Source organism: Camelus ferus, chromosome 13, assembly GCF_009834535.1.
Source record: "Camelus ferus isolate YT-003-E chromosome 13, BCGSAC_Cfer_1.0, whole genome shotgun sequence".
NCBI classification, from domain to species: domain Eukaryota; kingdom Metazoa; phylum Chordata; class Mammalia; order Artiodactyla; family Camelidae; genus Camelus; species Camelus ferus.
This window is the reverse complement of record NC_045708.1, coordinates 45,934,605-45,957,474: the sequence shown is the minus strand read 5'-3', so window position 1 is coordinate 45,957,474 and position 22,870 is coordinate 45,934,605. Positions and strand designations below refer to the sequence as shown.

At 48.0% G+C, this 22,870-nt stretch overlaps 1 protein-coding gene across 4 annotated transcripts in view; it reads left to right on the top strand.

The window, feature by feature from the left end:
- Positions 1-12,818: 12,818 nt before the first annotated feature.
- KANK4 (KN motif and ankyrin repeat domains 4) overlaps positions 12,819-22,870 on the top strand; it is an 81,431-nt gene continuing 71,379 nt past the window's right edge. For all 4 annotated transcript variants that reach the window (XR_004325103.1, XM_032494439.1, XM_032494438.1 and 1 more), the window contains exon 1: positions 12,819-13,110. The gene's annotated coding sequence lies outside the window, so the exon portion shown is untranslated. The remainder of the gene's footprint in view (positions 13,111-22,870) is intronic.

The following is a 22,870-nucleotide window of genomic DNA, read 5'->3' as shown; positions in this document are numbered from 1 at the left end:
TCCCGCATTCCTCTCCCTACATCTCTTACCCTTTTCTACTTCACATACCAAGACCAGGCAGAGAGAGGTACAGAGAGGAGACCATCGTAAACTTAAGGGCCCATGCCTCCCATTACCCACCAGTTTCCCCACCATCTAGCTGAGGGGGTGGTTACCAATCCTGTTGCATTTTTTACCCCTAAGTCCTCTGTCCTACTGATCCCGGGAGGCGGTGCCCATGACAGCCACCACGCTGGGGCTGCTGGGCCTTGGACACATGGAGGGATCTGACTTCAGTCCTCGGGGTCATGATAACATCTCCGTCCACAGAGATCTTGCCAGGGATCAGAACAGGTGCTTTAGGCACAGGTCTCATTCAGTTTAATACCCACGGCAGTCCCACGAGGCAAAGATTACTAACCCCCATTGACAGATGAGAAAACCGAGACTCAGAGATGCCAAACAGTCAGCTCGGGTGGTCGTGCTGAGAGGACAGGCTGTCTGGACCTCAAAGCCCAGGCTCCAGGCCAACCGTCATGCTGTTCCCTCGTCCCCGCCTTATACCGCATTCTTAGTAGTGAAGATAGTCCTGACCATTTCCCCTGCCAGCACAGGAGACTGGATGGGTGGTGCTCGATTCTAAGCCACCTCCACCATCAGGTCTGTCTCTGGGGTGGGCCTGGCCCAAGTCTCCTAGTCTGAGACTTTCCCAGGGACTTCCCTGAGAAGTAGCACCCCCAGGTAACCAAACGGGGGCCGATGCAGAGTGAGCCCTGCTCTCTCTCCTTAACTTCACCCAGCCTGTCAGACTCTACACCCACCTCTCCCCAACCCCCAGGTCCTTGTGCCTGGATCCTGGGGAAAGCGGCTGGTGAAGACAAACTGGAAATGCAGATCCATTCAAGATTCCGCAAACCCTCGGAGGTCAGCCCTGGGGACTCCCAGGTGACATAAACAGCGTGAGGGACTCTCCCCCTGGGGTTGGTCCTTAAAGCACCACAGGATTTGGGTGTGCTGAGAGGATCCACAGAGGCAACACTGAGACCAGGGGACACAGTGACGGCTGCAAAAATCCAGTGGCAGGACCAGCAGTGGGTTTGGGCAGGAGCAAAAGAGGACAGCATACAGAAGAGGTCTCGTGGCAGGCTGGACCCATCGCTCACATGGGAGTCGCTGTCTGGGAGCTCTCAGAGACAGAGACATTTTGGTGAGGGGAGCAGTTAGAAAGAGAACAAGGTTACACAACAGGGAACGCTGGAGTGAGCGTGCGTGTGTTTATTGTAAGTTATTATTCCTAGCAGTTCAAGTCCTTCTTTATAAAGGCTGTGTCCCTGCCTCAGGGCCGGTGGAGGTTTTAGAAGTACAGGACAAATGCTGGCCATCGTCTCTTCTAAAAGGAACAACTCAACAAACAGCCCCGGCTGAAAGAATGGAGGGACATTCCTCAGCCGTGTTTTGTCCCACTCCCGGCGTCCAGCACAGCAGTGAAGTCATCTGAGCCAACTCAGGCCAGCCACCGACCTATGACCTACGGCCCAGCTCAGAAAGGGCACCGGGCCAATCAGATTCCCACCTAAGGAGTCCCAACCAGGAAACGCTGAGACGTGCAGACAGCTGGCAGCAGGGCTGGAGGCCACAGGAATGCGTTGGAAGGTTCTACACAGCGGAGTCAGAGCTGCCACATGAGGAGGAGAGACCAGGAGGAGGCAGGGACCTGGGCAGTAGAAGCTGGGCAGTGAGAAGTGAGACTCTGGAAAAGACGGTGAGAAAGGCAGTGATGGAGTGGAAAGAAACCACGACGCACAGAAGCCCCCCAGGACACCTTCAGTCCCAGCTCCGGCCCTGACTCCACCCCGCTCCCTTTCTCCTGAGGAAACCAGGATGTATGATGGACAGGAGGTGACCCCCCTGCAGGATAAGGGGATGGGGGCAGCGGGGAGGCTGGGCTGGAGGAGACCTGATTTTTAGCCCACAGTGGCTTTGCAGATTACAGCCAAGATATGGAAGGACGGTGTGAACAAGGTGGAGACTGGACCTGATGATCAGCTGCCTCTCAGCCACGTCCGAGGTGCAGCAGGAGGAAGTTCACTGTGAACGTCTTAGCACAGCTAAACTGAATCTCAGGAAGGCAGGCAGTGAATGACCCAGCCGTTATTTCTCTGGGCTCTGGCACTAGACTGCTTCCAATACCAGCTTCTTTTCTAACTGTGGGAACACGGTGGGAAGTGTACTCTTCCAAGTCTCAGTTTCCACATCTCTAAGGTGAGGTAGAACAGAACGTCCTCCCTCAGGGTGTTGGGGGTCTTGCAGCGGGGCGCCTGACAAGGAGCGTGCTTGGTCTCACGTCAACTGTCTCCTTTAGTTGCTGAAATTACGTGCATAAGCTCCTCCACCAAGAGGTGGGCTAGAGGCTGAGGAATCTCTTTCCTGGTAGAATTTTGTGCCTGCAATGACCAGTGAGGGCCTGTCTGGTAACAGATGCACACCCCTCCTCTTTGTCACCCTCAGGGACTCTGGGGAAAGAGGCTTTCAGTCACTCTGGCTGCAGACGGGCCTTGCTTAGCCAGGCTTAGTAATAGGAGCGTGTCCATAAAATAGCCAGAGAAAGTTATTTAAAATGAGCTTCCAGGTGGGTAGTCAGATTGCTTTTTATTGTCTTCCTCTCAGGAGAGTTCAAGAATGCTCACATTTTTCTGTTTCATTTATAGCAGAACAGTCATAACAGGAAGATCCATCGCTCTGTGTGACTTCCTGAGTCATGAATGCCCAGGCTGTCTGAGGGGTCTCACAGTCAAGTGCCACCTCCACCCACCACTCACCACGCCCCTCTACAGTGTCCTTGGCAGACAGTCATCCGTGAGGCATAGGGGCCTCCTGGCTCCAGTGGGAGGGGCTGGCCTGAGGGAGGGGCACTGGACAAGGAGGGCAATAGCCTTGCCTTAGGGCAAGGATCCCACTGCCTGCCCTACTCAGGCGTTTGCCTCTGTTCTAAATACTTTTAGAGGATCCCTGCCTAGAGCAGTGTCCTTGTAACACAAAAAGTCCCTTCCCCAACCTTAAATTTCACACCCTCCTCACCCCACCGTCCTTCCACCTCTTGTTTCTTACTCACTCCACTCCCAAACTGTATTTAGCCATTACACCCTCAGGAACCCTCCATCCCCCGTGAACACACTCTCCCTTTCTCCCTAGATCCTCACAGAAGATTCTCATCATCTTTTGTTTTAACTGAAGTCTTCCCTTTCTATACTGCCCCTCAGGAGAACATTCTCACCCTCTCAGGCCCACATCCTACACTTCTGAAGTCGAAGTGGTGGCTGGATTGTCCTGGCTCTCTCTGGTGGCTTCCACACCACACTGCTTGTCCAAACTCATCGCTTCCTTTGAGCCTCATGCCGTCCAATAGCTCCCCTCCCCAGTGCTGAAAACTGTCCAGTGCTCATTCACCCAGTCACTCGTGGCCTGGCCCTCAGAACTCCTCTCCAGCTCAAGTCCTGCCTCACCCTAAGGCATTTCAGCGTCCAGGCAGACAGCAGACTGGACTGTTACTTCTTGAATCTCTTTAACACTGAGGGATTTCACCTCCACTCCACTTCAGCCACCACTCCCGGATCCCAACCTGCATCTTGTCATGACCCAGCACTGCGCCATCCAGATTCTTGTAACTTCCTTTGTGGTTGCATTCTCTCACTCTTTTGGCTGTCTCATGACCTGATACCCATGATACCTGTGTTTTGACCTCCAAGAGACCCTTTGGTCCTTTCATTTCCCTCAGCCTCTCAGTGCTCCCAGCTGAAAGTCCAGACCCTGCAGGTGATCGCATGAACCGTACTCACATCAGTACTGCCATCTTCCTTGCACGCTGTCCTGCTATGCCTTCCTCCCCAGTACATCCCAGTTATTTCCTTCCAGTCTCAGTGGAGACCATTCAAGCCCAGCACTTCAACCTGTGCCCGGGACCTCCCCTGCTGACTCCTCTGTGATAATGGCTTTTCTCTGCTTCAACACTCCCACTCCTCTGATCTTTTCCTCTTGTCCTATAAATCTGTCCAGTCTACTCCGTCTGACAAAAACTCTCCTGAGCCCCCTCTTATCATCCTCCAATATGAGCTCCCCCCACTACGGTCTCTCATGTCTCCCCATTTTCCTCACCTCTTACACCTTCCCCAACCCCCTGCACTCTGGCCTAACCGCTCCGTGGAAACCGCTTCCCCTAAAGGCATTGTTCTAGGTACCACCACTGTGTAACACATTACAAATTACCCCAAAACTTAGTGGTGTAAAGCAACAATGGTATTATGCTGATGCATTCTGAGGGTCAGGAAGTCAGACTGGTCACAGAGTAAAGGTTATCTCTGCTCCATGATGATGACCAGAGACCTGTATGTGGCCTCTCTCTGTGGTCTGGCTTCCTTACAGCATGGTGGCCTCAGGGTAGTCTGGCTCCTCACATGACATGCTCCAGTGCACCAAGAAATGAGGCGGCAGAGGCATCACCTTCAGATATTGTTATGACTTTTACAGCCTCAGAGTCCCATAGCACCACTTCCACCGTGATCACTAGTTAAAGTGGTCACAAGCCCACCCAGAATCAAAGGGAGGTAGTATGGACCTCCTTTCTCCTTGAGCAAGGGTTCTGAGGGAAAGAGAGTGAGAATAAGGCAAGAAGAGTGGGAGCCCAGGATGAAAGCCACAGTCTTCTTATAACCCGATCTTGTAAGTGATATCCCAACACTTTTGTTAGAAGTGAATCACTGGGGGTAGCCCCCACTCAAGGCGGGGGGATTGCACAGAGCATGAAGACCAGGATGAGGGGATCACTGGGGACCATCTCAGAGACTGTCTATCACAAGGGTCAGGTGATAGATACCTGAACTAGACTGAGAAAGAGTTAGCCAAGACCATCCTTGGCAAAGAATGCCAGAGAGGGATTCTGGGGTTGGAGGAATTGCATGTTCAGGAAGGCTGGAGTGTGTAGGCTGCCATCTATATGGAGATTAGAATGCAAGCTGAGGTTGTTGAGATCTGTTTGACAACTAATTCTGTCATCCAATGGATCACTTGTGCCTCCCCATTTACTATTAAATTCCTTGCTTAATATGCTATTGTCCAATCTATGATTTAACCAAGTTTTAAATAGTTAATCAATGTTGAATATTTCACATACACAACAAGGCTTCATTATATAAAAGATAAAGAAATTGAACTCACAATCTCTTCTTTACAAAACCTCAAAAATGCTCAGAACAATTTTCCAGGAGAGCACATTTATAAGTCATTACAAATGTGAAAAGCATGACTAGTATTTCCAGTTATCAGCAGGTGAAGATGACTTGACACTTTGGAGTATAATCATTTAATTTTTAAATAAAAATTTACATTGAATATAACACACAGAAAAGTACACAAATAAACCACAACTCAATGAATTTTCACAAAATAACAGTCTTGTAAATATCACTCATATTGAAGAAAAAAGAACACTGTCATCCCCCAAATCTCCCTTGTGCCACCTCCTATTGTTCTCTCCTTTCCAAAGATACATGCTGCCATGAACGCTCTCATCACAGAGTAGTCGCCTCTGTGTTTGAACTGTATTGAATGGAATCATACAGTCTATACTCCTTGAGCTTGGTACTCATCACGCATTTTGGTGAAATTCATTCATGTTGTTTCATGTAGCAGGAGTTGGTTCATCTTCACTGCTGTATAGTATTCCATTGCATGACTAAACTACAGTTTATTTATCCATTCTGCACTGGATATAAATTTTAATTGTTTCCAGCTTGGGAAAATTAAGAGAGTAGTGCTATACCATTATGATTGTGCCCTATGTTGTACATATGTACACATTTTTATTACCTAGGAGAGGACTTACTGGATCATTAGATTAGTAGATACTGACAGTTTTCCAATGTATTTTCTTTTTTTCTTTTTCTTTTTTTTCTTTTCTTTTCTTTTTCTTTTTCTTTTCTTTTCTTTTTCTTTTCTTTTTTTTTTTTTTTAACAATTTACACTCCAGGAGCAATGTTTATGAGTTCCATTTGCTCTATATCTTTGCCAACACTTTGTATGATTAACATTTTTACTATAAGTTATTCTGAAGAGTGTGCAGTGATACCATTTCGAGGCCTAATTTGCATTTCTCTAATAATTATTGATATTGACAGTGATATTTTTTCATATAGTTGACCTTTAAATATCTTCTTTCATGAAGTGTTTGTTTAAACTTTTGCTCATTTCTCTATTGGATTGTTTTTTTCTTGTTGGTTTGCAGACATTCTTTCTATATTGTATTAGTTTCCTTGGGGAGCCATAACAAAGTACCACAAACTGGGTGGCTTAAACAACAGAAATGTATTAGCTCACATTTCTGGAGGCTAGAGGTCTGAGATCAAGGTGTTGGCAGAGCTGGTTCCTGCTGAGGGCAATGAGGAAAAAATCTGCTTCACAATTTTCTCGTAGCTTCTGGTGTCTTGCTGGTCATCTTTGGTATTCCTTGGCTTGTAAATCTCTGACTTCATCTTCACGTGGTGTTCTCCCAGTGTGCACATCTCTGTATCCAAATTTTCCCTTTTATAAAGATGCCTGTCATGTTGCATTAGGGACCCACCCTGTCCAATATGACTTCATCTTTAATTACAGCTGCAGTGATACTATTTCCAAATGAAGTCACAATCTAAGGTACTAGGGGTTAAGACTTCCACATATGAATTAGAGGGGAAGGGACACAATTCAACTTGTAATGTTTTTAAAACATCTTCTCCTAGTTGGTGGTTTGCTGTTACACTTTTAATGGTATTGAGGTGGATTAAAGATGACCATGAATTCTTTTTCACTCTCCCATTGAGAGTTGATGTTTATTGCTCTCTCCCTCTGAACCTAGGCTTGCCCTGTGACTGCATAACCAGAAAGACATTTTGAAAGCAATGCTGTACAAGTTCTGGCCCTAGCCTTTGAGAGGTCGGACAGCTTCTACTTCTTCCCTCTTGGAAGACTTGCTCCTGAGACACCAGTCCATAAGAAGTCTGAACCATCCGGAGAGGGCATGTGGAAATACCCCCAAGTCAGCAGCCCTCGCTGAGCTCCCAATCAATAGCCACCATTACTTGACCAGTCACGTAAAAAGCCAGCTTGGAAGTTCCAGCTCAAATGAGCTTTAGGTGACTCAACCCCAACCAGCATCACATGGAGCAGCAGATCTGCCCAGCTGAGCCCAGTCACCCTACAGACACGTAAGAGGGAGTAAAATGGTTGCTGTTTGTGTCAATGGGTTTTGATGAACAGAAGTTCTTGATTTTAATGTATTCCAAATGTATCAATGTTTTTCTTTAGGGATAGTGCCTTGTTTAAGAAATATTTGCCATATTCTAGCACATAAGGATTCTATGTTATATTCTAGAAGCTTATTGATTACCTTTCACACTTTAATCTACATTATCTAAGTGATTTTTGTGTATGATATAACGAAGTGAGGTGTAAAAGGGATGAACAAACCTGACTCCATGCTGGATCTGTTTCTTTTACTTTAACCTTTACATTCTATTGCTTTTACTACAAGTTAATCTCTAGAAGGATGTTGCCTATAAGCTTAAATTACACATAATGGCCCATCTCTGGGAACCCTGCCTCTCAGGTAATGAGCTTTAAGCTAAAATACCTTTGTTTAGCTCACAGGAAATGTCCGGACCAGGCCCACCTGCAAATGACTGCAGGCAGGGAGAAATTAACACAGCGCCTCCGGAGGTTGGCCGGAACCGGGAAATGTTTGACTTTACTCCCTCCCCTCTTAGTTTAAAAGAAATGTAAATTCTAACTCGGACAAACTGTTTCTTTGGTACACTAGTCCACCATCTTGGTCTGCTTTCTTTCTGCGTAAAGTCACTATTACTCACCCCCACAACTTGTGCCTTGATTCATTGGCCTGCTGTGCGGCAAGCGGTACAAGCTTGGACCTGGTATCAGGGGCATATTCCTTCTGAATTTAATAACAACTTTTTTGAATTTAGAGTTAAGTGTGTGGTATAAAATACCAACGCAGTAGTAATTCACGTTACAAGTAATGAAAGGAAAACTTGCAATCGCCATAATTTTTTTACCTATCTGCTATACTATCACCCCTCAACAGGTCTCAAAACAAGGGAGATTTAGTTACTTATTCATTCGTAAAACATTTATTGAGAGCCAAGATTTACATGTATATGTGCCAGATTCTCAACTAGATGCTGAAACACATCAAATGAGATGTGAGCCTCTCTTTAGGTAATTACAATCCTGTGGGAGAAGTGGGCAATAACACATAATTTAAATTGTGCTGAGTGCTATGAGAAAAGCAGAGATTTTTGTTGGAGACCAGGAACTCCTAACTTAGTCGGGGGGTGGGGTGAAGGCACATCAGAGAAACTCCTTTCAGAAGTGATGTTTAAGCTAAGACTTGTGGGATGAGCACTAATTATCTAGACAAAGAAACGGAGGGAGGAAAATTCCAGGCAGAAGAAAACACAGCATGTGCAGAGAACTCGGGGAAAGGAAGAGCCCGGTATGTTAGAGATACTGAAAGGACTCTCACGTGGCTAGAGGAGTGAGGATGAGGAGGGCACAAGATGAGACTGGGGAGGTAGGAAAGGGCTACACTTGTAAGCCTTCTTAAAGGAATTAAAACTTTATTCCAGAAGGAATGGGATGCCTTCCAGGGGTTTTAAGCAGGGGAGAGGCATGATCAGATTTGTGTTTTTTGAAGAACACTGACTGCCTTGTAATAGAAGGTGGATGTTAGGCTGCATCCTGCAGACCTGAAAACCTTGTAATAACCCAGCTGTGAGACTGAAGAAAAAGCCCAGAGACAATGACAGAGATGTCAGTGATTTATTGGCTAGGGAATCTGACAAGTCTGAAGTCTGAAGGGGTCCTGGTGAGACACCCCACCTCGTACAGCAGACGACAGGCAGGACACGGCAGCAGTATTCGTTACCGGATTGGAGGAGAAGGAGGCTGCCACTTACAGGGGGGATTGATGTCAGGTTGGCTCATCAGTTACCAGGGGAACCATTGGCTGGGGCAAGGGGCAAGCACCATAGACCATTACTGATTGTCCTATGATTAAGAAGATTGAATAGTTGCGTGAGTCAGGTATAGGTGAAGCTAGGGCTGGTTGAACAGAAAATGTACAGAGAGCAAGACAACAGCCACCTTGGGTGGCCTGCCCACACAGTAGGACATAAGCAGTGTCTGACATAGGCTGCAAAATGCAATAGTGGTCCCCAGGATGGAGAAATCCCATTGTCAGGGCAACAGGAAGTCTTCATAGAGAAGGTACAGTTGCATAGAAGAATTATTTGGACATGGGAAGGCAGGGTGTGTGTGTGTGTGTGTGTGTGTTGGGAGGCAGAGAAGGAAGAGTCCGGGTGTAGGGACCCAGTCACAAAGCTAGATTCTAAGTGTGGGACGTGTTTGGAGAATGGCAAACTATCCAGTCTGGCTGGAGGATAACGGGAGATAAACCTGGAGGGATAGGTAGCAGATATGAATGGCCCAGAAGGCACACATGGATACGTATATGTACAGCCATTCCTTGTAATGTGTGGATTCTGTATTTGTGAATTTACTAACTTGCTAACATTTATTTGTCACCCCAAATCAATGCTTGCAGCATGTTGTCAGTCACTTGAGGATATGTGCAGAGTAGTAAAAGTTCTGAGTTACCTGGTGTGCATGTTCCCATCTGAGGTGGCAAGGTGACCCTCTGCCTTTATATTTCAGCCTCCTGCCATAAACAAGTATCCTTTTTGTAGCCTATTTGGTGGTACATTTTTTTTATTTTCACACTTTTTGTAGGTGGCTTCACTGTTCAAGGAGGCCCCAAAGCATAGTGCCTCAGCACTAATGTTCTGAAGCACAAGAAGGCTGTGATGTGTTTTTTGGAGAAAATACATGTGTTAGATAACTTCCATTCAGGCGTGAGTTACAGTGTTGTTGGTTATTAGTTCAATGTTAATGTATTGATGATAACATATTAAAAATATAATGTGTGTATTTATATATATATATTTTAAACTAAAACATAGAACAAGATTATGTATTGATCAGTTGATGAAAATGTGCCTAAAGCCTTGTAGGAACCTAACTCTGTATTTCCCCTGGGAGCAATGGTTCAATATCAACAATTTCAGTATTTGCTGCCACTTTATAGAACTACCTCGAATAATGAGAATTGACTGTATCTATGCACATGTTTCCCCCCGGGAGCCAGTTATTAAACATTACCAACACACCGTTGACTGGTGTGTCTTTTCTCGAAGCAGGAACTAAGATACCTGTCCCCATGTTGTCTGTAATTGCCAGGCCATCAGTCAGAGAGGATTCAGTCTTTGGAGTTATCAAGACTCAAATTTGAATCCCACCTCCCCAGTTTACTAGTTGTGTGTCCCAGGCAAGTGACACTGTACGTCACTATCCTTGATAGGAGAATAATAGCCATTGCACAGTTTTTATTGTCCCAGTGAGATCATGTATATAAAATGCTCGGCGCCTGGCACATACATGGCAGATAGTGAATACCTGTTAGTCCTCCGACATCCCACCCCAAATTCCAGCAAAGGGTGGGGACAAGGAGGCGCTCCATTCTTAGCCTGCTGCTTTGTCCTTGATTACAGAACTCCAGGCTACAGCAGAGTTGTGCAGGCATTCTATTTTATTTATTTATTTATTTATTTATTTATTTATTTATATTGAAATATGGTCAGTTTCCAATGTGTCAATTTCTGCTGCACAGCATAGTGTTTCAGTCATATATACACATACATATATTTGTTTTCATATGTGCCAGTCATTTTAAATCAGATTTTCAGACTCACTCTGAAAGTCTCAGGCTGAGTCTTCCAGCAGAGACACCCAAACCTGAGATTCTAGCAGACCTGCTGTCCACAAAAGTCCTCTCTTCCCAGACTGCCTAAGGGCCCACTTTCCAGTTGAATTTTTGTTGCTTTCCTGTCATGACAGGAAAAGCAGGCAATGCTCTCGCCAGTGTCACTGTATCTATGGCTTCTGGTTTTGTGAGGGGCTAGAGGGTGGGTGCACTTGCTTAGTTTGTTTTTCATTCTATTTTTCAATATGCTAATCAGGGATTCAGAACCCTGGGCTGCTTCAATTCAGACTTTGCTTTCTCTGACTCAGCTTTACCCTCAAGACACAGCTTCATCTCTGAGTCATCAGGCCGAGCTTTCGAGGACAGCAGTCTGGCACTCCCACTCCATCTTCCCAGGAAAGGTGCTATGTCTCCACAGCCCAGGGCCAGCCCTGTGCCTAACTTGGCTCACAACGCTTGGAAACCAAGAAACACATTCTTAATGAGATCAGAAGACACAGAAAAAAAAGGCTTCAGAATCAGGACTTAGAATGCTTAGCTTTCAGTTCCAGTGCAACCTTGAGCTAGTCATGGAAACCTCCTGAACTTGGGGTTTCCTCTTTCACAAAATGGAAATAGCAACCCATTCTGGGTCCATCCCGCAGGGGCAATGGGAAGCCCAAACGAAATGGTGTGAAGTAGGCAAAACTCAAGGGCGCAAACCCCTGCTCCACGGGCTGGATCTGTTCCATAAACTAATTTCATTTGGCTTGAACAAAGTTGACCTATTTATCAGAGGCTTAGTATTTTTAAATGAGTTATCAACAAACTGGGAAACTTCACTTCAATATCTGGACTTATAGCTTCTCTTGAAAAATAGGTCAATCTGGCCATATGAACTTGTTGCCCTGAATGGCAAAAATCGACGCCAGCTGGGTAGCAGCAGCCCCTCACTTGGGCAGGAACCTGGAGCTGCCTTGAAGCCCATCACAGGCTCCAGGACTCCCTGTTATTCCCCAAACTGCAGCCACGCCTCTGTGCCATTTATTGTCGCTCTAGGGCCATTGGTTTGTTTCTAATGGAGCCCTAGTGGAAGTGCAATCATTGTAACAACCATGTTTCCAACAAAATGGGAAAATGAAAGTCCCAAAGGCTCCCTTGCCCCAAGCTACCTACCTTCTTCACAGTCTCAGGGTCAAAAATGACACCACTTTGGTTAGGTTTTACAGTGCACCCACGGACCCTTTGAAAAGTTGCGCATAGCGAGTCAGGGCTGGGGTCTGGAGTCCCGCAGCCTCCGCTACATTCTGCCCCTGCCGAGCCTGTCTGTCTCCATCTGTAAAACGGGGGAGGTACCAGCTGTTATCTCCTACGTTTATTGTTGTGCATCGTAAGGCACTTGGTGAGCTGGTCATTCAAGGTTAGTGACTGAAATGCAAATATTTTGAACTGATAAAATGCGCTGTGGGAGGTGAAAGTGTGAAGTGAAAGACTTAACCTTTAGTGGCGCTAAAGCAATGGCTGGGAAGCAAAAAGACAAAGGGAAGAAGAAATGACTTAGGAGAGATAAAAGTTCCGTTACATCCACCCCTACCCTGCTTCCACCTCTGCAGTGAGAAAAGGCCCGGGGCTCACATCCCCTCACTGCGCTCGGACTCCGTTACCAAGACCGGGTTCTTGTCCTAGCTTGACCAAGTCATTCCCTTGTGTGATGATGTCTTCCCATCCGTAAGAGGATAGAAATGCCCCAACAGCTAATTACTGTTGTAAAAATAAACCAAGATAAATGTATATGAAGGCACTTTGGAAATCTGAAAAGCGCTATACACGGGTTTGGAGTTTTCGGGTCTCTTTTCAAAAAGTTTTCTTCCAAACTCCGTCCAAAAGCGTTTGGAGTTTAAGGCTAAGACCCTCCCCTCGGTTTCGCAATGCCGCCCCTTCTACACACCAAAGCCCGCGCCGCGTCAGGAGTCTTTTTTTCCCCTGGCGAAGGCGGGGACTCGGGTGGTGCTGGCAGCCGGCGACGCCGGGCGCAGCTTCGCCTGCCCGCGCCTGGCCAGTCCCGCAGCGGCCGCGGTGGGTGTGCCCCGCGGGGTGTGCGCCCCGGGCTCAGGCCAAGACCGCCGGCGAGAGGGCGCCCGAGGGAGGGGGTGCGCGCCCAGGACAACGAGGGTGCGTCAGTTTTGGGGAGCAAGCCCCGGACGGGGACCGTGCACCCAGAGGCTGTGTGCGCCCCGAAGCCCCAGGCACCGCCGGCGCCCCCCGCCGGACTCCCGCGGCTCGCCAAGGTAAGGCACCCCGCCACCCCGACCCTACCCGCACCGGCCCGGCGCGAACCGGGTCTTGGCCCCGGTGCTCGTCCCCTCTCTTTTGCCTTCGCCGCCCGCCTCGCCCCCTCCAAGCGCCGCATCCCCAGCTCCCTTAAGATAGAGGCTGCGGCAGCATGAGCCAACCCCGCGCCCTCGCCTGGGGTCCGCGACAGAGCGGAGAGGGGTCTGCCCAAGGGCGGGCGCGTCTGTCCTTCCGCCGCACCCGCTCCCCGCTCCCCAGTGCTGGGGGTGGAGCAGACCGGTCGGGAGACGGGAGGCCGCGTTGTCCTTGCGGTTCGGGTGGTGCAGCCCCCGCCCAGCGCCTCAGAGCCCGGCGCTGCGGTCCGGGATGCAGCTTGAGGGACTGGGACGCCCTGCCGCCGGCTCCCAGGACTACCTGGAATCGAGCTTTTAGTCTCCCTTCTTCCTCAAAAACCGCCCCCCGGTTCCTACCCTGGTACCTCTCGGCCCCAGGTTGAACTTTCTAACGCTCCAGTTGGGCCGCGACCTTGGGTAGAAGCAATGGGGCCTCTTGGGGCGGGGGGGCCGGATGCGCTGGCAGCCGCCGCCACCGAAGGCGCCTTTGCCGAGCCTGCACGCCACTTGGTGAGATTCCCTCCCTCTCATCTCTCCCTTAAGGTCAAACTTTTGACCCCAACTACTTTATCCCTGCAGAGTGGCCAGTTAACTTAGCATGGAATTTGGAAAGTCAGTCCCATGACCCCTACACCGGGTCTGAATTGCACTTGCCCTGGGCATCCGCTAGGGCTGCAGGAACCAGCGGTTTTAGTTCTCAGGCTCCCTGATGTACGGGCTTGGAGGGCCAGGCGGAGGTATTTTATAGAGAGGAAAAAGGAATCTCTTGAGGCTGACGCCCTGAAGCGTGCGCAAAGTCCTATTGACCAAGCAGGGTCAAGAGAGGACCGGAAATAGCCAGTGACCGGGTTGAGGCTTGGGGAGAAAGCATCTTGAATTGAACATGATTCCCAAGGACCTCCCTGGGTGAACCAAATGCGGGTTCCCTTAGAGCCGTTCAAGACAAGACACAGGAGAACACAGAGCTACTTTTGGAATAGAGGAAGAGTTCATTCCGATACTATCTTTGAATGTCCAGCCCTCCTGCCCTTGTCCAAACCTGCTCCTCACTGGACCATGATACGAGTTGTGGGGCATATTAAAGGGCAGAGAGAATGGGGAATGGCTCAGGGTCCACACTAGACTTTCATTCAATCAACAAGTAACTTGCTCTGTGCTGCGTACCTGGCAAGATAGTGGGATACAGAAATGAACAAAACTGGCACGGTCTGGCCTCATGGAGCTTGCAGTGGTCAAGACTGACTTGAATCAAATTACTCAAATAAGTGTCAAATTATGAACAGTGCTGAATTCTTTGAAAGGAAGGGGTATGGTGCTGTGAGAATCTGTGGCACAAATGGTAGTCTCTCATTCGGAAGGCTGGTAAGTAGTAACTACTTCAAGAGGGTGGAAAGGGCCTTCTAGGCAGAAGGAACAGCATGTGGGAGGGCCCTGAGGCAAGTAACAGAGTCCTTTAGAGGGACTAAAAACCTGTTTACCTAGTTATGACCAGGGGCCCAAATGGGCATGTGCCTTCCTTCTCATCCCATAGCCTAGGCCAATCAGTGCCACCCTTTCCCATCTGTAATAGTGGGTAGTAAGCGGCCCCCTGGCTGGGAGAGAAGCAGGAGAGACTGAGAAGCCAGTGTGGGACTCACCCCCATGAGTGCGCTTACTACCAGCCCACGCCCACTCACAGTGCTAAGAGGCAGCATTTCTTTCCTCCCTGTTGCCCACTGTGCTCACAACTGACCAAGGCTCCTGCCAAAATTCAGGAAGATTTATGCTGGGAGTGGTGGCTCGTCACAGACTTTTAAAACTAGAATGAACTCATTGCCTACAACGTAAAAATGTTCAGGGTGGCTTACAGTGCATTTCCTAATCTGGGCCCTGCTTACCTTTCCAGCCTCATTTCTGGCTTATGCCCCTCCCCCGTCTCCTCCCACCCCCACCCCAACCCCCACCTCCACCCCCAGTGAACACCGTCTGTGTTCTACTCACAGTTACACTTCAAGCAGTTCATGGAACACATGCTGCCTTGCACATGCTGTCCTTTCTCTAAAATACTCTTTCTGCCGTTCAGTCACTGAATGCACACTCAGCTGTCAGCATCAACACTGAACCCAGAAGGCTTTTCCTGACCAGAGTCAAATGCTCCCTCTTCTCTGTTTCCAAAGCTCCTCGGACAGGCTTCCGTTGCAGCCAGCATAAAATGCCCTGAGCATCATAAAGGCAGGAGTCTCCTGTGATATTTGTGTCCCAGGTACCTCGCACAAAGAAGGACACATGGTGCTCAGTAAACGCTTACTGGATGAAAACCATCTAGTCTAGTGTTTCTCAAATTTTTTCTGGGGGGCAGGGAGAGTGTTATATATATCTTTGAGGTTCTGGTGAAAATTGTGGATACTCCCTTCCAAATGCATATGACCTACAATATCTTGCATACAATATCAGGAGTCACAGCCCTCCTCTCCCCCCATTGACCCCATTTTCCAGAACTTTGGACTTTAATTTTATAGGAAGCAGAGGCCCAATGAGGTGCAGTAACTGCTTGAGTACCTACAGCTAGTCAAGAACACGGGTCCCCCCAACCCCCAGCCATGCACCCTCAACCCCCACCCAGCTCCTGACTCAGTCCAGGCTCCTTCCTGCTGTCTCTGCTTCTCTTAGTCAAGTAGCCTCCTTTCATCCCTGGCACCTTGGGAAGGCCACTGCTCCTGGCTAGAAGATGGATATCTTGGTTTTGCTTCAGTTCAGTAGCAGCCTACAGTGTGACGGGGAGACAAATCTTGTTATAGGCAGAGTTGACAATTAGGAAGACAGATGGGCCATCTCCCTGGCCTGTTCACTGCCCCTTGCCTGCAGTGTTATTACATCTGTTTTAGCTGGAGGAGTGTCACGTGTGCTTCGCAGTTGTCTTCTGGGCTCTGGCTTAAGTCATGTGGGCCAGGTTTGGAAATGCTCTGGATGGGACCACTGAAGTTAGGGAACTAGCTCTTGGTCTTGTCAAAGGCTTCTTCTGCTCAGAGCAGGCTGTGGGAAGGTGCGAAGTGAATGGGGTTCTCACTTGCTGCCACCAGAGCTCTTGCCTGCTCGCGTCTGCTTTCTGCAATGAGACACCTACTTCAGGCAGCATTGCCTTGTTGTCTGCAGATAGGATCTTCAGTGATCCAGTAATTTACTCATTCATCAAAGCTGTGTTGTACCAGACAGCTTTGTACCAAGCATTGTGCTGATTCCAGTTTATAAGGAAGGGTTGTGGAGTGTGAATTAGTGATACATCGTTCTGCTCTGTGAGGAGGGAGGGAAAACATAACTTTTGCTTCTTATTCAACCCATTGCTCTGGAGGAGTGGTAGGAAGACAGGACAGCTAAGAATGTGCTTGCTTTTAAAATTCTGATCTCAATAAAATTTAAAAAAAAAACCACCTCTGATCTTGCTCAAGTTACGTCATCTGAGGGGAGGGGGGACAATTTTCCTAACTGTAAAATGAGTTTACGAACAATCTTTTCCTGCCTATCATCTGGGTGTGGATAGTCATCAAATTTCAGATGGCAAATCCGTTCGCTTCTGTGAAACAGAAGCAGTACAATGGAATAATAGGGTACATGTGTGTCAAGCCTTGGCACATTCCATGCTCACAGTAATCCTAGAGATAGTTACAATCATAGGCCCAGATGCACAAATGAGGAAAATGAGGTTCAGAGAGGTTAAGTGACTTGCCCAGGGATATGGAACTAATAAATGATAAAACTGGGATTGACGGAGCAGTCTGTCGGTCAGCCAGCTCACCACTCTGTGCTGTTCTGTAGGAGAGCATGTGGGAAGAGGCCCGGGCTTGGAAGCCAGGGCATTCCAGGGCTGGAGCCTAGATCTGCTGCTAGTCAGCTGTGTGATTTACAGCTGGACTGCTAACCTCTCTGTACTTTACAGTGCTAATCTTCCCGACCCAGAGTTTAGACTAAGAGGCTTCTATTGGGCCTTTCTGCGAAGTTTCCAGTCTACATGGATAATATTTCAAAATGGGATTAAGGGAAAGAAGAGGGACCCAATCAATAGAAATGGGCTTGTCACAGTTTCCCTGGTAAAACAAATGCTGCCCCAAGATTTTAAGTAGATGGTTAATGTGATACGGAGGCAGTTACAAATTTGTGGTGTCTGAAGAAGCTGGCTGAACCTTCCTTCTCTAAGGCAAAGACGTCTGTTTTCAAAGGGAATGCTTCACTGCCTTGCAGGGCTCTAGGGCCTGGGCCGCATCCCCCACTTGGCTTTCTGGGGACGCAGGCGTTGTGGGAGAAGACACAGATCCTGATTCCCTTCCCCCTCCCAATTTTCCCCCCTAAAATAAATAAAAATTATTGGCTGGTTATCTATATATTTTTTAACGTGGCTGTGGCTCCCCTGCTTCCTCCCTGCCTTGTGTGGAAGGATCCTTTGTGTCTCCTTTGGTCTGTGTATGTATTTATACTCTGTTGCTCTGATGTCAAGTGACGGGGGGATGGGCCTGCAGAGAAATATGACATTGGGAAGAATTTACTCCATGCAAAGATAAAAGAGCAGACTTCGGTGCCGATTCTCCTCCACAGCCTGGTTTCTGCCCAGAAGCCAGAGACGCCGGCTCTCAGTGAAATCAATTTTGACTTTCACAGCAGGGCAGCCAAGCTGAGTGTTTCCAGGGGCTGTGCTCATCGGCTGATCCTTAGCACCCAACTCCCATCCGCCTTGGAAAAGGTAGCTGTCCTGCTCTTGGGGAAAGATTTTAAAAGGACTAGGAAGGTCAAGTTGGGTGGTGGCTGAGTATAGCCTAGTAAGGTCAGGGGCCACACTTCTTAGGTGTGACACTGAGCGTGTAGTGGGGCCGGGTCATCAGGAATGATTAATTTCTTAAGAGATCATTTTCCTGTGTCGTTTGTGTGATTCTTAAATAAATGAATAATAAAGGCCTTCGCCCATCCCTCTGTTCCTCAGAAAAGGAGGTGAGTGAGGGAAGATAGCGTCCCCATTTACTAGCCCTGTGAGCCAGAGCAAGCAGCTCACGTTGACTGAACTTCAGCTTGCTCGTCTGCTCGTGCTGTTGGTAATACGGGCTCAGGGCTCTTCATACAGACAGCAGAGACTCCCTTGAGCTGAGTCTAATGAAGGGGGTGACGAGCCATAAAATTCTGCATTAATATCTAAGCAGAGGCAGGGAAGGAGGCCAGGCGCCCCCGGGGTGGCGGGGAGAGGATTCTGAGTTCGGTCCTCTTCCACCAGTGCAGTTGGCCACTGGTCTTCACTTTGAGTGCTGTTGGTTCAATTCTGGACCTGCCCACCCCACCCCCTCACTGTACCATCACACGAGCCTCCCCTTTTGTCTCTGAGTTTAAGTTCCAGAGAGGATCCTGATGTGTGAGTTTGGTTCTCTGGAAGCTGAGGCGGTCTTTCCAGGCCATGTGGCCGCTGATCTCTGGTCAGCTTCGGCCAATCAGATGGGAGGGGCGGTCAAAGGAGGGGCATACATGCAGGACTCGGCCTTTTGAAGCAGGAAGGGCTGTGGGTGGAGATTCCCTGAGAAAGATGGGCTGGAACTCAGGAATATGCCCTGCACAGATACTTGCTGAGTTATGAAGGACTGAACAGATTCTTAACTTGGGGTTAACAGCCCCAAGGGGCCCATGGATAGAATTCAGAGGAGTCTGTGAACTTGGGTAGGGGGAAAAATAACATCTTTATTTAGTGTTTTCTTCAATTATGAATTTAGGCAACAAACCAGTGTTTTTGCAGTACGTGTGACGTTGGCAAGAGTAGAAATCACAGATATTTTCATTTCGCATTTCAGCTGCTGCAGCTGTCTGGAGCTATGATTCATGCCCATCGCAGCTTTGAAATTATAGCAGTTATTACACTGCTATTAGAGCTTGTTATTTAATATATTAATAAGGAACATCTATTACTATGTTACACACTAATTTGTAGAACATTTTTAATAATTATATTTCAATGTAATTGGTTTTCTTTGTAGTCAAGCTATGCATTTTATTTATATGTTTTAAAGTGTTCTGAGAAAGGGTCCAGAGGCTTAATCAGTCTTCTAAATGGTTCCATGGCACAAAAAAGGGTTAAGACCCCCGATAAGAGTCAGTAAGCTTTAGTTCCCAATTTCCCAGCCTCCCTCATCTTAATCTTTCACATACCCATCTATCTCTGTCTAATTAGTGCAAGACATTCTTGAGCAGTAGTAAATTTCATTTAATAGTTTGGAAAATTTGCAAAAGCACACAATTTGTGGTTTGGGCAGAAGATTATAATGTATATGCAGAAGTAAATTTACAAATTGCAGTCACTCATAGGCAACTGGTTCAGTAATTCCTATCAGCCCACAAACCCACCAGCCCCTGTGTTGATTGCTTGGCTGATCCCATGCAGACCAGTCTATTGAAACAGCCACAGAATGGTCAATTACGTTCTTGAGAGGTTAAGGAGTTTGTGCAGATTAAGTGATGACTCGCTTGATCAAATGCAAGCTAGAATCCTAGAAAGTAGAAGTGGGAGAAGTAGCTTTGAAGTGGGTTCCAAATGGTGGGAAAGCAAGGGAGGCTAAACGGAGGAAGAAGGCAGTCAGTGAGGATGTGGGAGGACTGGCCAGATGTTTATTTTGAAGAGGAAGCCTGGAGAGAGGAGCAACATTATAATAGTGGTTGGTTTTTTGTTGTCTTTTATTGAACGCTTAACACGTGCCAGACACTATGCCAAGCACTTTAAATGTAGCAATGATTTAATCTTTACCAACTACCCAATACGGTCTGACTGTTATCATTCCCATTGTTTTGGTGAGTAAAGTGAGGATCCAAGAGGTTAAATACTTGCTCTCAGTCACTGAGGTATTAAGCGGTGGAGCCAGGAGCTCAGCCCAGATCTGCCTGACCCCGGAGCCCTGTGCTCTTGAAAACCACTACAGGCAGCCACAGGAGCGTCTGTTTGGAAGAACTATGGCTGCCAATTTGTTTCGGTAAGAAAGTGCTTACTATCCATTCCTGTCTTTCCCATCCTCCTCTCCAGCTTTTTGTGTGTTCTCACACCTCCTTCCTTCCGCTCTCCACCCTGAATCCACTTACAGGCACACATGCTGGAGGAGAGAGGACAGGATAAAAATTAAGAGCAAAAGCTGTGGGGTCAGGCAGAACTGGGTCCTAACTCGAGCTCTGTCACTGACCATGCTAAGCCTCAGTTTTCCTATCTGTGAAATGGAGATAATGATACATCCTTCCTAAATTTGCATCTCCTGTCTCTAGTGCTTCATTTCGGATTAATGCCTTCACTCTGATTATAGTAGGTGATCGTCCCCATCTTCTTCACCTGTGAACTCCTCTAGGAGGGCTTTCCTGAACCCCACAAACCTGGCCTGTGAGTAACCAGCATTGCTCCTCTTAGCGGAGAATTCATGAGTTACTTATGAGGCTGTCTCCTCTGGGTATAAGCTCCCCTCCCCATCCTCATGCTCTGGGTAGCATCTGGCATGGAGTCCTTTTCAGTAGAGCCTTGATCAAAGCAAATGAACGGTATCCTTCAATCCCCTTTTCAAGACCCCATTGCCCATCCTTGGCACCTGTTCTGGGTCACATCACCTAAAGCTTGTCTCTAGGAAACTTCACCATTTACCTAGATGCGTCCTTATCCCCCATCTCATCTCACAGTTGAGGACACAGGACCAACCACGGTGAATGGCAGGCCTTAGTGGCTCAGGAAGTGCATAACTGAGCTGGAATGAGAACCAAGGCCTCTTGCGTCAGCGCACTGCCTGGCCCTGACACTAACGCTGGAAGTATCTCTTCCACACCATTAAGCTGGCTGATATGTTTGGGTGAGGGGACATTTGTAGAGCACCTGAAATCACATGCGTTCTACAGTTGCTTACTTGTCCCACTCTTGTTCTGGCCTTGGCGCTGACCTTCTGACCTGATCTTCTCCCTCATTCTATCCCCATACCCTGGGCTTTGCCAGCTGCTGAAAGGACCCCCGTGTCAGTCAGGCCCGTGGGTGGCCGCCTTCGGGTGCTGCCTGGTGGTGCTGAAAGGCTCTTGCCCTAAGAACTCTGCCCACTGGTAGAGCTGAGGCCTGAAATTCCTGGCATTAGAGTCCTTTCATTCCTTTGGATTACTTTGTCTTCTCCAGAGAGCTATTGTTAAAATGAAAATGTGTTGCCCCAAAGGTAATCTGTTAGCCCACTCCTGTGATCCTGTGGCGAGCAGAATGCCCTGGGCTTTGGCAAACCACCTCCCTGTCCTCCAGTTTCTCGTCTGTAAAGTGGGGATAAGAGATTGCATTATGGGGTTCCTCCAAGGATGCAATGAGATAGCATGCATAAAGCACTGAACACGTAACAAGTAATCAATAAAATCAGCTTGGTTTTTTTCTTTTCTTTGTAAGGCAGTAGGATTATTGGGTCAGTTCTCTAGCCAAAGTCCGGGCTTTTATTAGTTTGTTTGTTTTTTTTTTAAGGATTTTGTTTTAATGTAGTCTCCTTTTATTTTGTCGACTGAAAAAACATACACAACCTAAAAGTTATGTTTTATTCAGCAGACTGTCTGAGGACTCGAGCCTGGGAAGGCCTCTCAGATGGCTCTAAGGGGCTGCTCCAAAGAGGCAGGGGTAGAGCCAGGATTTGCAGGAGTTTTGCCACAAAGACCAGGTAGTTGGAACATCAGAAGATTCCCATTAATTAAAGAAAACCAGATATCTCAGGTTAAGGAATTTAGTGCTTTTCTATGTATGGGAAAGTGCAAAATTCTGAGCTCATTGAAATCATCCCTTTAATGTACACCTAGCTATCTAGGGCCAGTATTCTGTTCTTCCACATCCTGAGTTCCCTCACGGTACACTCTTGGGGGTGGCTGCAGAGGCCGGGCCGCCTCCTTCTCTGCATCCTGATGAGATCCCCCAACTCACGCACATCAGTAGTGGCTGATGACTTGGTGGCCGCAGCATCCTTTGTTACTGATATGGCTGGCAATGTTTTTCATCCACAGTTTTAAGATTGTTTTCCTTTCTAATTATAAGGCAGTTTTAGATTTCATTCTCTTACTTTTAAAGTAAGGTAAAAGATCCCACCTTCCTGGTTTGTTGAGGATTTACTGAGCAAACGTACTGGCTGTGCATGCCAGGCCTGCCCCAGGCCCTCAGTGAGCACCTGCTATTCTGAATTATCCTGGAGGTGGGGATTGAAGGCCCCTGGGGGCTTGGAGGAAGGTTCTGGGTGGGTCACTAGGGAGGAGATAGAGGACGAGGAGGGAGGAGAAAGGAGAAATGGAGGGGGGTACCCTGCTTCCTCTGCCCCAGCTGCTGGGATGTGGAGTCTGGGTGGGAGGGGACCTGCGAATCCTGCCCGAGTCCTGGGAGAGGGTGTGACCTTTCTCCAGATCGTTTGCTTTCCAGGAGAGCTCTCTGAGGCTCTGCATTCCCTGGAGGAGCGGTACCCTTGGTCTCCCCCCTTGGTTTGACTTTGGTGGGGGAGTGGTGGTGAAGAGAGCAGACTTCTCCTTATCCTTCTGAGCTCAAGCAGGGTTCACTGGGTGTTATAAACCACTCCTCTGAGAGGGCAGTTGGGATGTGAGAGCATCAACCCAGGCAAGGTTCTCTGCAGTTTCTCCTGAGACCAGGATGGTTCTCTTGGACCTGGGCCAGGGA